The sequence below is a fragment of the Giraffa tippelskirchi genome, chromosome 8 (genome assembly GCF_054371585.1).
Source record: "Giraffa tippelskirchi isolate mGirTip1 chromosome 8, T2T-mGirTip1v1.2.pri, whole genome shotgun sequence".
Taxonomy (NCBI): domain Eukaryota; kingdom Metazoa; phylum Chordata; class Mammalia; order Artiodactyla; family Giraffidae; genus Giraffa; species Giraffa tippelskirchi.
Window position 1 is genome coordinate 118,632,605 of NC_137282.1, and position 13,311 is coordinate 118,645,915.

Consider the following 13,311-nt stretch of genomic DNA (forward strand, 5'->3'; position numbering starts at 1 on the left):
ATATGTAGAAAGTGGATTCTATTTTCCCATCAGAACTATGACTGATAGAAATGAGTAAATAAATTGTGACACACTCATGATGGAATATTTACAGCAGCAAACATAAATTACACATAACTACATGAAATCTCATTAAAATCCTAGAAATAAAACTTTTAAAAATTCAAGTTGTAGATAGATGACACTGTTTTTATAAAACTCAACAGCAAGGGAAGTTAAACAATAGCTTACTTGTGAATATATCCATGAGGAATACATCTAATTCTTAATAAGCAAGTGTAATAATAAGCACAAAATTCAATATCTTGGTAATATCTGAGAATAATAGATAGAGAGACTGTGATCAAAGGGAAATAATAGGTCATGTCAAAGTCATAGGTAATATTTTAGATTGCAACTTAGAGGTTCATAAGTGTTCATTTTAATTTTTTACACTCTACTTGAAAGTTATATACATGTCAATACTTCGAATGCATTGACTATAGTTTAACTTTAAAAATAAATCAAAAAGAGCAATCCAGTTGAGTAAAATTTGACTGAACTTCTAGCAGTTTGCTATAGATCCTGCTTGTCCCTTTACAGGTATTATTAAAACTTTAAATTCAAAAATAGCAAAGCACTCAAATTGATGTCTCCACTGGGATACCCATGACTCTGAAAGGAAGAGGTGGTATTTCAGGTATTCCAGGCTGAGGACACACAGTTCCTACTCTCAGAATTTTCTGTCCTCCGCCCTGATCATTGTGACACATTTACCAACATTTATATTTCAATACGGTAGCTTTATTTTTAACCAATGACAAACTTGAAATCAAATTGTCCTGAAACTGTAATAGAGATGCCTCCTTAATTTTTTCACAAATTCTACTTTTTGGAATAGAACACAAGAATTGGATAGAATAAAGGCATCATATATAATCAGTAATTTAATTTCACAAGCTAACAGAAAACAGGTTTCATAATTAACATTAATTATGTAACATTTTAAAAGCAACCAGTTCTTCTTTTAATGTGTTTTTAAAACTTATAAATGAACAACCTACCATTGCTTTTGCTAACAAGCATTTATCATACTTGAAGTTTGTTTCTGTAATGGAGTTTTCAGAGTCAGAGGACGTTTTTGAAAATATATAATTATTATTTGGATGAGTAAAATGCCCCAGCATCAGGGAGTATGTACAGCAAAGTGCTTGCACATGTGGTTCTGAAGCCTGATTTCATGGATTTGTAAATTCACTAGCTGTGTAAGTTTGGCTCTATTACTTACATTACCTTAAGATTCATTTTTCTTATCTGTAGATAGAGACAATAAAAATAATGATACATGTACAATAAGAGCTCAACAAATATTGCTGCTGTTCACTCATTCAGTCTTGTCCAACTCTTTGAGACTCCATGCACTGCAACACGCCAGCCTTCCTTGTCCTTCACCATCTCCCAGAGCTTGCTCAAACTCATGTCCATTAAGTCAGTGACGCCATCCAACCATCTTGTCCTCTGTAATCCCCTTCTCCTCCTGACTTCAATCTTTCCCAGCATCAGGATCTTTTCTAATGAGTGGCTCCTCGCATCAGGTGACCACAATATTGGAGTTTCACGTTCAGCATCAGTCCTTACAATGAATATTCAGGATTGATTTCCTTTAGGATTAACTGGATATATATCCTTGCAGTTCAAAAGACTCCCAAGAATCTTCTCTAACACCACAGTTCAAAAGCATCAATTCTTCAGTGCTCAGCATTCTTTACGGTCCAACTCTCACATCCCATACACATGACTACTGGAAAAACCATAACTTTGACTAGACGGATGTTTGTCAGCAAAGTACTGTCAGTGCTTTTTATTATGTTGTCTATTTTTGTCATAGCTTTTCTTCTAAGGAACAAGCGTCTTTTAATTTCATGGTTGCAGTCACCATTTACAGTCATTTGGGAGCCCAAGAAAATAAAGTTTGTCACTGTTTCCATTGTTTCCTCATTTATTTGCCATGAAGTGATAGGACTGGATGACATGATCTTAGTTTTTTTTTTTTTTAATGTTGAGTTTTAAGCCAGCTTTTTTCACTCTCCTCTTTCACCTTCATTAGGAAGCTCTTTAGATCCTCTTCTCTTTCTGCCATAAGGATGGTGTCATCTGCATATCTGAGGTTACTGATATTCCTCCTGGCAATCTTGATTCTATCTTGAGCTTCATCCAGCCTGGTATTTCACACAATATACTCTATATATAAGCTAAGTAAGCAGGGTGACAATATACAGCCTCTGATGTACTTCTTTCCCAATTTTGAACCAGCCCATTGTTCCATGTTCAGTTCTGACTGTTGCTTCTTGACGTGCACGTAGCTTTCTCAGGAGGCAGGTAAGGTGGTCTGGTATTCCTCTCTCTTAAAGAATTATCCACAGTTTGCTGTGATCCACACAGTCAAAGTGTAGTGTAGTCAATGTAAATGTTTCTAACTCTGCTTCATCAGTTGTTATGTCTCCTTTTTCATTTCTTACTTTGTCTGTGTTTCTTTTCTTCTTGGTGAGCCTGGCCAGAGGTTTTCTAATCTTGTCCATTGGACAAAAAATAAAATAAAATAAAATAAAACGTATCTAAATTTGAAGGGAAGAGGTAAAATTTTCATTTTATGAAGATGGTAGGATACTATATAGAGAAAACCCTAAAGACATAAAAACGACTAGAACTGATAAGCAAATTCAGGTAGCAGGATATAAGGTTAACATAGAGAAATCAGTTGCATTTCTTACTACCAACAATGAAATATTAAAAATGGAATAATAAAAAACAATATATTTTAAAATCACAGCTCTAAAAGAAAGTACTTATAAATAAACCTCACCAAGGAGGTGAAAGACTTACATACTGAGAACTGTGAAGCATTAATAAGGGAAGCTGAAGATGATTTAAAGAATGGATAGATACCTAATGCTCTTGAATGGGAAAATTAATATTGTTAAAATGGCCACACTACCCAAAGCAATCTATGAATTTAATGTGATCCCTATCAAATCACCCATGATCTTTTTCACAGAGCTAGAACAAATTGTCCTAAAGTTCATATGGAACCATAAAAGACCCAGCCAAAGCAATTCTAAAGGAAAAAAAAAAAGGCAAAGGGGGAGACATGACCATTCCAGACTTTAGGCAATACTACAAAGCTACAATAATCTAAACAACATGGTATGAGCATAGAAACAGATATATGGATCAATGAAATAGAATATAGAGCCCAGAAGTAAACCTGCACAACTACGGTCAATTATTTTTTGACAAAAGAGGCAAGAATACACAATAGGAAAAATAGGAATACACAATAGGAAAAAGACAGTTTCTTCATCAAGTGGTTCTGGGAAAGTTGGACAGCCACATGTAAATCAATGAAATTAGAATACTCACACTATACAAAAAGTAAACTCAAAATGGCTTAAAGACTTAAACATAAGACATGGAACCTTAAGACTTCTAGGAGATAACATATGCAAAACATTCTCTGACAAAAATTGTACAAATATTGTCTTAGGTCAGTCTCCCAAGGCAATAGGAATAAAAACAAAAATAAACAAATAGAACTATTTAGAGTTACAAACTTCTGCGTGGCAAAAAATAAATAAATAATAATAAAGGAAGTTAAAAAAAAAAAAGCTTACAGAATGCAGGAAAATATTTACAAATCATGCTACCTACAAGGGCTTAATTTCCAAAACATACAAATAGCTCATCAGTTCAGTTCAGTTCAGTCACTCAGTCGTGTCCGACTCTTTGCAACCCCATGAATCTCAGCACACCAGGCCTCCCTGTCCATCACCAACTCCCGGAGTTTACTCAAACTCATGTCCATCGAGTCGGTGATGCCATCCCACCATCTCATCCTCTGTCGTCCCCTTCTCCTCCTGCCCCCAGTCCCTCCCAGGGTCAGGGTCTTTTCCAATAAGTCAACTCTTTGCATGAGGTGGCCAAAGGACTGGAGTTTCAGCTTCAACATCAGTCCTTCCAATGAACACCCAGGACTGATCTCCTTTAGGATGGACTGGTTGGATCTCCTTGCAGTCCAAGGGACTCTCAAGAGTCTTCTCCAACACCACATTTCAAAAGCATCAATTCTTTGGTGCTCAGCTTTCTTCACAGTCCAACTCTCACATCCATACGTGACTACTGGAAAAACCATAGCCTTGACTAAACAGACCTTTGTTGGCAAAATAATGTCTCTGCTTTTTAATATGCTATCTAGGTTGGTCATAACTTTCCTTCCAAGGAGTAAGTGTCTTTTAATTTCATGTCTGCAATCCCCATCTGCAGTGATTTTGGAGCCCAAAAAAAATAAAGTCACTGGTAGAAAATAAAGAAATAAGCAACCCAATTGAAAAATAGGCAGAAGATCAAGAGACATTCCTTCAAAGAAATATAGATGGCCACTAAGCACATGAAAAGATGCTCAGCAATGTTAGTTATTAGAGAAATACAAATTAAAACTGCATAGAGGTACCATCTCACACCAGTTAGAATGAAAGGTAAAGTATTAGTCACTCAGTTGTCTCTGACTCTTCGTGACTCTGTCCCTGGAATTCTCCAGGCAAGAATACTAAGTGGGTAATCTTTCCTTTCTCTAGAGGATCTTCACAACTCAGGGATTGAACCTGGGTCTCCTGCAGTACAGGCAGATTCTTTACTATCTGAGCTACCAGGAGAAGACGGTTAGAATGGCCATCATTAAAAAGTATACAATAACAAATGTTGGAGAGGATGTGGGGAAAAGGGAACCCTCCTATACTGTTCATGCGAATGTAAGTTGGTGCAGCCACTGTGGAAAAAATTAAGGAAATTTCACATCTCAGAAAACTAAAAATAGAATTACCATATAATCCAGCAATCCCACTCCTGAGCATATTCAAACAAAACTATCATTCAAAAAAATATATGCACCCCTATGTTCATAGCAGTACTATTCTCAATGGCCAAGACATGGTAACAATCTAAATGTCCATTGACAGAGGAATAAATAAAGAAGATGTAGTACATATATACAATGGAATACTACTCAGCCATAAAAGAGAATGAAATGATGCCATTTGCAGCAACATAGATGTAATGGAGATTATCATACTAAGTGAAGTAAGTTAGAAAGAGGAAGACAAACGCTATATGATATCATTTTTTTGTGGAATCTAAAATATGACAGAAATGAACCTATCTGTGAAACAGAAAGAAAAGGAGCATAGAGAACAGATCTGTGGTTGCCAAGGGGGAGGTTGTTGAGGGATAGTTTAGGATTAGCAGATGCAACCTAGTATATATAGAATGGATAAATTACAAGGCCCTACTGTATAGCATAGGGAACTATATTCAATATGTTGTGGTAAACCATAATGTAAAACAATATGAAAATTTATATATATATATATAACTGAATCACTTTGCTTTTTAACAATAATTAACACAACATGGTAATTCAACTACAACTGGTAAAATAAATTAAAAAAAAGAATGGCTTCGAATTAGCCACTAAAGATAATATAAATAATTTCCATATAGGAAAGTTAGAAAGTTTGACATTTTGCTGAACCTTGATCACAGAGGTGGAAACTGGGCATGTAAAAAGGCAGGGGCAGAAGAATGAATAAAGAAGATATGACATGTGTGTGTGTATATATATATTATATATATATATATACATCTCACATATGTATGTATGTACATACATACATATACAATGGAGTATTACTCAGACATGAAAATGAAACAATGCCATTTGCAGCAAAGTAGGTGAATCTTGACATTATCATACTAAATGAAGTCAGATAGAGAAAGACAATACCATATGATATCACTTATGAGTGCAATCTAAAACATGACAGAAAAGAACTTATATACAAAATAGAAATAGACTCACAGACATAGAAAAGAAACGTATGGTTACCAAAGTAGTTAATGGGTAGGTGGGGAGATAAATTAGAAGTTTGGGATTAAGATATACACACTTCTAGATAATAACAAGTAAACTATAAGGACCTGCTGTAAAGCATAGGCAACTATATTTAATGTTTTTCAATAACCTATAATGGGAAAAACCCGAAAAAGAGTATATGTGTGTGTATAACTGAATCAGTGTGCTTTACACTTGAAATGAACACAAATTGTAAATTAACTAACTTCAATTTAAAAGTTTTTTACAGCTTCAAAAATGGAGACTGAGAAAGATGCTGTGGAGTGGAGAAAAATGAAAGGTGGGAGAAACCATCAGAAGCTGTTTGGTGTGGTCTTGATACATGATGCTGGGAATAGTGGTCGCAGAAAAACGACGGGGAGACAAGATGAGGGCCCAGGTGGTACCTTCAAGATCTGGCAATTCACTGAGTTAGGAGAATATGCAGAGTGTAGAATGAATTAGTAACCAAAATATACTCTATGCTCAGAGGATTGACACTGTATCACTAATAAAATTATAGAAGACAGGAACAAAAGTTTTAGAAGAAATTTAGTTGCTCTCTACATTGAGAACTCTAGGAACCATGAGTGAACAGACATTAAGAAAGATATTTAACATGAAAATAAAGGTCTACCAATGTTCTACATAGGACCATTATTTACAGGCAAGAAATTGTTAAGGGAGAGGAATAAAAGAGGAAAGCAGGAATACTTATATTCAGAAGAGAAAAATAAGATAGAAGGGCAAAAGACTAGCTTCTGAAGGAACAGGAAAGAATGAGAAACAGAAGAAAGGGAGTTTGTTTGTTTGTTTGTTTTTTAATAAATTACTCAACACACAAATATGTATCAAGTGACAATTATGCTCCAAGCACTGGCCCAGGAGAACTTTAGGGTTACACAGCAAAGTATAAATGAAGTCACTAAAAAACCTTTCCTGAAAAACAGCATTTAACCTGGGATATGAGCTATAGGAAGTTAGAGCAAGTCAGCCAAGGAGAGTTCTACTGGAGACAACCCAGGAAGAAGAAATAATGTGTGAGAAAACCCAAAGCAGGGAAGTTTGATAAACTGAAAGGAATTCACTTTGGAGATTTAAGAAATGGGGCTAGATAGGAAAAGTAGAGAAAATATTCATGTACTTACTGACTGTGTTAAGAATTTTGGTCTTTATCAATTTAGGAATTTTTAGCCTAATTTATTTATGTTATTTATTCCCCTTTTATTAAAATATAATTGATGTAAAATGTTTTATAAGCTACGGGTGTATAATATAGTGATTCATAAATGTTAAAGGTTATGGGGAAGCTCATATTCCATTTATATGTATTGCAAAACATTGACTATATCTCTGTGCTGTATAATATATACTTGTAGTTTATTTTATACATGATCGTTTGTACCATTTAGCCCCTACAGCTATATTGCCCTGCCCTCCATTCCTCTTCCCACTGGCAACCACAAGTTCATTCTCTAAATCTGTGAGTCTGCTTCTTCTTTGTTCTATTTACTAGTTTTGAATTTTTAGATTCCACATATAAGTGATATCATACAGTATTTGTCTTTCTCTGTCTGACTTATTTCACTTGTGTAATACTCTCCATGTCCACCCATGTTGTGGCAAATGGCAAAAATCTCATTCCTTTTTATGGCTAAGTAATATTCCATTGTATGTATATACACCATATCTTCATCCATTCGTCTGTTAATGGGCACTTAGGTTGCTTTCATGTCTTGGCTACTGTAAACAGTGCTGCAATGAATACTGGGGTGCATGTATTCTTTAAAATTAGTGATTTTTTTGGTTTATTTTTACTAAAGAGTGGAATTGCTGAATCATGTGGTGTTTCTATTTTAGATTTTTAAGAAACCTCCATACAGTTTTCCAAAGTTGCTGTACCAAATTTGCATTCCCACCTGCACTGTACAATGGTTCCTTTTCTCTACTTCTTTGCCAACATTTGTTATTTGTGTTCTTTTTGATGATGGTCATTCTGATAGATGTGAAATGATATCTCATTGTGGTTTTGATTTGCATTTCCCTGATGATTAACAATGTTGAACATACTTTCATGTGCCATTTGCATTTCCTTTTTGGAAAAATGTTCCCCTGTACATTTTTAAAGTGAGTTGTTTTTGTTTTTATTGAGTTGAGCTTCCACAGTGGCTCAGCAGGTAAAGAATCTACCTGTAACACAGGAGACACAGGAGACTTGGGTTTGATCCCTGGATCAGAAAGATCCTCTGGAAGAGGAAATGGCAACCCACTCCAATACTCTTGCCTGGAGAATCCCCATGGACAGAAGGGCCTGGTGGGTTTCAGTCCCTGGGTTTGCAAAGAGTCAGACACAACTGAGCAACTAAGCATGCACACACACACATAAATAGAATATAACCTTTAACATTTATGACTCACTATATTGTACACTCATAACTTATAAAACATTGTACATCAATTATATTTCAATAAAATGGGAATAAACAACATAAATAAATTAGGCTAAAAATTCCTAAATTGATAAGACTAAAATGCATATGATTTTACAGTTTTCTTTATTTAATTACTTTGTGTGATTATACCTTCTTATATTGATCTCTTACTAGCTCATAAAGGTTTCCCACTTGAATTGGTTTTGTGACACCATGGACTGTAACCACTGTACATGGAATTCTCCAGACAAGGATACTGGAGTTGGTAGCCATTCCTTTCTCCAGGCCATCTTCCTAACCCAGAGACTGAAGCTGTGTCACCTGCATTGCAGGCAGATTCTTTACTGTCTGAGCCATGATGGAACCCCAACTAACATAAAGGTTTCCCACTTGAATATGGAAATGTTTAAGTGCTCGAGTTGAATGCTGAATAGAGAAAAGGAATACACCATAAAGGATGGCTTTATTTAAATCAGTAATCACCAGAATAAGAGTTAGAAATCCTATAGGCGTGCTAAATGTTTTACATTAATTATCTTATTTAATTCTTAGCCAAACCTCTGAGGAAGTGCTGTTTTGCAGACAGTGCAGGCATGGAATTGTTAAGCAATGAACCCAGGCTCTGGAGGAATAATAGCAAAGGATATTTCAAGGACAGTTACTGTATTGGCACAAAGATTCAAGAAAATAGAGTGTTTGTAATCATGGGCATTAATTTAGAGATAACATATAGATTTTATAGGTGTAAAACTGAGCCAAAATCCCTGTAATGTAGCATCCAGTACACTGTTTTTCTCAACCAAATATGAAATAAAACTTAAGCAGTGACCTGATGTTCATATTTTGTTGCAACAACCTGAACTGAAATCCTGTCCATTAGTCATTGTTCTGGATGTTCTGAATGTTCAGATCCCTTACTCTCCTCTATTCTGTGCTGTCCCTGAGTTTTTCAGAACCAGGTGTCACCAGGCTCCTTGCCTTTTGCAACTGGTTGTGTTTGGTCAATAAGACATGATTCAAATAACTGGAGTGTAGGACAGAGAAGCTGGTGTGTTTATTTTTCTAGCTTCTTCCTTGTTGCCCTGGATTGGCAGTGTCCCTCTTTTATGGACACACCTCCTGTCTGCTGGCTCCTCTGTAGCTGATTGTCTCTTCCCTTAGCCCTTCAGACTTTGGAGGAGCCAAGCTCCTCACTTTAATATGCCTAGATACCTCACTATTCCTTGTTAGCTCCCTTAATGTGGACCATACTTTGTAAACTTTCCTTCAATAATCTCCTGTTGACCACCACCTTTTGAGTGTGCTGTTTCCTTTTGAGAATCTGACCAAAAATAGGGTTAATGTATTTTTCAAACTTACGCCTAAACAAGGCTTTCACTTAAAAAGATGACTATGCCACATTTATTCAGCGATGTGCTAAGGAATGCAATACAATAACTGAAAAAGGAATGTAAAAATATAGTTCCATGGGGCAAGAGAATAGCCTAACTAAGATCATATCTAGTTGGAGAGGTTTGGAAAACATTCTAGAAGAAAGCAAGGCTTCATGCTTGAAGAAGAGAGAGGATTAAGATGCTTTCTAATATTGCACAATGAGCAAAAATAGTTTTCTTGTATATTAAAGTTGTATTAAGCATTAAATTTAAAAATTTTGAGAAAACATACGCTGTCAAAAATAGAAATTCAAGGCAACAAAAATTTACTGAAGCATCTCAAATGAAACTATGTAAAACTAGAACTGAGTAAGAAAGAATAATGAAATTGGAAATGAAATTAGAAATCAAAGAAAGGAATGACTTTCCAAAATCATGTAAATGTATTAAAAGATAAAGTGTTTCAGCAAGTTATTCAAGCTAGAACATATTTTTATATAAAAATTTTCATTACTAATAATGCAAGACCATACAATCAAAGTATTCCTTTTTTTCTTCTAATCTCTTCTCATTAGCTATTATCAGTATGTTTATTGCTAAGATTTTACATATTTTAAAATGCCCATATACTTTTTATTTTTTTATTTATTTATTTTTTAAATGCCCATATACTTTTTAGAAAGGAAGAAAAATAAATTTTATATTATATATTTAAAGTTACTTTTTATTTCTCATTTTTATGTAGAATCAGATATAAGTATCTAGTATAAGCAAAATATCAGGAATAAATAGAAACTGCTATTGCCATTGTTGGAAATAACTCAAGAAACTCTTTGAATTATTTCAGTGGGGACAAGATGGCAAAGGAAAAGGTGGATGTGGAGTGCTTCTTTCTCCACAGATGCATTAGGAATACATGTTCAGATGCAGAAGGTCTCACAGAGCACCAGCTAAGAGCTGGCAGGAGTCCCTGACCACCAGAAAGGAATATACAGATCCACACAAAACTCAGTAGGATGAAGGAAGGAAGGAAAACAGCAGAAGACAGTGAGTGGGACTGGGGGTGGAAGAACTGAAGTAGGGGTGAGATCCTTCCATGGGAGGAATAGTTTGGGATAAAGGAGCAGCATTTGAAGCTATTGGAGAATGAAGCAGTTGATCTGTGACAGCCTGAATGGAGTGAGAAGCACATAGACAATCCATGCCACAGCCCTACGTGCTCTAGACAGGGATGCGAGTTTCTTGGTATGCATTGTGGCTGGTAGCTGGAGCATAGGGATTGAAGAGCAACCCCAGGGTGAGGACTGCTGTTTATTATGGGGAGACAATCTTAGGGGATGTGAGGGAGGTGATCTCAGCAGAGAATGCACTTGAAGGACAGCCAGGTAGCTGTAGAGACAGGGAAACACTGCTGAGTCTCATGCATGGGGTGGAGTCCTCACTGCAGACTCTCTCCCCACATGCTGGCTCTAGCATCTGACCAACGGAGAAAGACCTCAGAGAGGGTGGCCTTTTGAGTGATGCACAGAGGAATATAGAAGGACCGCAGCCATGGGTGTCCTTTGAGCACCTGCAATGCCAAACAACAAAGAAAGGCCAGCTGCCAGAGGCTAGGAAATAACCCTAATAGCACCATAGCCCTTGCGCTCATGGCCAGCGGTGTGCCTGAGCACCTGGTGCTGCCGGAGTGTCCGTGATCCAAACAGCCATGCCACCTGCTGATCAAAACCCATTTTGGTGATGTATCCTCTGCTGTTTCTACTTCTTTTTTCTTTAATTGTTAGTGTAGTGAAAGTAAGCTAGATAATTCTCTAATAAATACTGGTATTATTTATTCATATAGAAAGAGTGGCTTATTTTGTTAACAAATCCTTTGAACCTGAGATAAAAGTGATAGCTTTCAATGAACAATGGGTAACATGGCAATTGAAGATGATAGACATGACACAACCTTCACTGCAACCCAGCTGCTGCACTCCTCATGGGAATGTAGCTGCAGAACCATCTGGGTGCCTCTCTAGGTGGCTGGAGAGCCCAGCGACATCAAGTTTACTATTGGGGTGGGGATGTTATGAATGTGTTTGTAAAACCTCCAAGCTAAAATTGGACTTAGCAGTCACTGAGTTCATATGTGTAGATGCTAATTATCTATAGCATCATAACACTCTACATTTTTAGTTAGGCTGTATAACATACATAAAGAACTATAATTTTCTAATAATTTTAGCATGAAATATCACAATTTAATCACTTGCTGCTGCTCATAAGGGAAATAAAAGTAATAGTAATTTGAAAATACAATTCCCCTGGCATTTAATAGAAAGTTATTAAATTTGTTTACTTAGATAAGTCATTCATTCCATGGTAACAGATGTTTGAAATTATTCATTTTCTTTCTAGTATACAGTGTTTTACTAAAATCATTTGATAGCCCATATGATTATAATTCATGTTTGCAAGTCAACTGTTGAGATTACCAATTAATAATAAATACTAATTTTTCATCAAAAAATGTACCAAGATAATACATCATCTCAGGGCACAGAGGTGAAGATTACAGGTGCTGGAGTCCGATGACGTGCGTCTAATGCTCTCTGCTTTCTGAGTCCTTGAACAAATCACTTATCCCCCACACCACCCCCGACACTGCCTTCTTCACCCAGAGCTCAAGATTGTTAATAGCACTGTGGTTTGTTATGAAGATTAGATGTAAAACATTAAGAACAATGCTTTCCAATGCACACTGCATATTAAGTATTCATTTCAATTATATTTTATATTCTGGATTAGTGAAATCTTAGTAAATCAAGGGGCCTCCAGGTAGGTGCAGGGAGTCGGTTGTGTAGGGAGCCCACTGCAAAGACAGAATGAAATTATGTTCCTGGACTATAAGGCCTGTGGTTACTCTCAGGTCACATCCAATCACACATCCCAAAAGTCCTGCTTCCCGTGTTCTCCAGGGGTTTAGGGGGCCACTCTGTTCCCTACAGTCTTTTACTTCTCCCAGGACCAGAGGCTGCCTGTCTATTCCCCATGGTCAGACACAGTAGATTTGAGGTTTGGCCCCCAACCCGTCACTGCATAACTCACCCAAATGGAATTTACTACACACACTAACCACAAAATACCTATAGAATCGTATTCTTTAGAATGATTTTATGAACACAACCTGGAAATAGATACTAATTTAAAGGAAATTAAACCTACGTTCGTCATCATCACTGCTACTTACTGCCTCACTGTCAGAGATGCTGGGTTGTTTATGGCCACGGGGTTCTTGCTCTAACGCCAATATGCATTGCTCTAGCTTGTCCAAGAATCTCTGCACATAGCACACTGGCATTGCATAATCCAGAGCACTATTGATCCATATTCACCTTCAGGGCAGTCAGAAAAATCCATCGCACAGTGCCAGCAATAGTCCATGACACCTTCTTAGGCAAATGGGAACTCTCCATCTGTAACACCTTTTCAGCATTATCTGGTGAACTGTCCACCACCTCCCAGTCTTCCACTGGAGCCCACACTGAGGGTCGCAGCTACTGGTTTCCTCCATCGAGTGGAGCCTCAGGATCACCTACCT

The 13,311-nt window shown here is 36.6% G+C and overlaps 1 protein-coding gene across 9 annotated transcripts in view; it reads right to left on the minus strand.

Annotated features, from left to right (window-relative positions):
- The window catches only part of KHDRBS2 (KH RNA binding domain containing, signal transduction associated 2), a 631,271-nt gene that overhangs the window by 471,073 nt on the left and 146,887 nt on the right, over positions 1 to 13,311 (minus strand). The gene's annotated exons all lie outside the window — the stretch shown is intronic.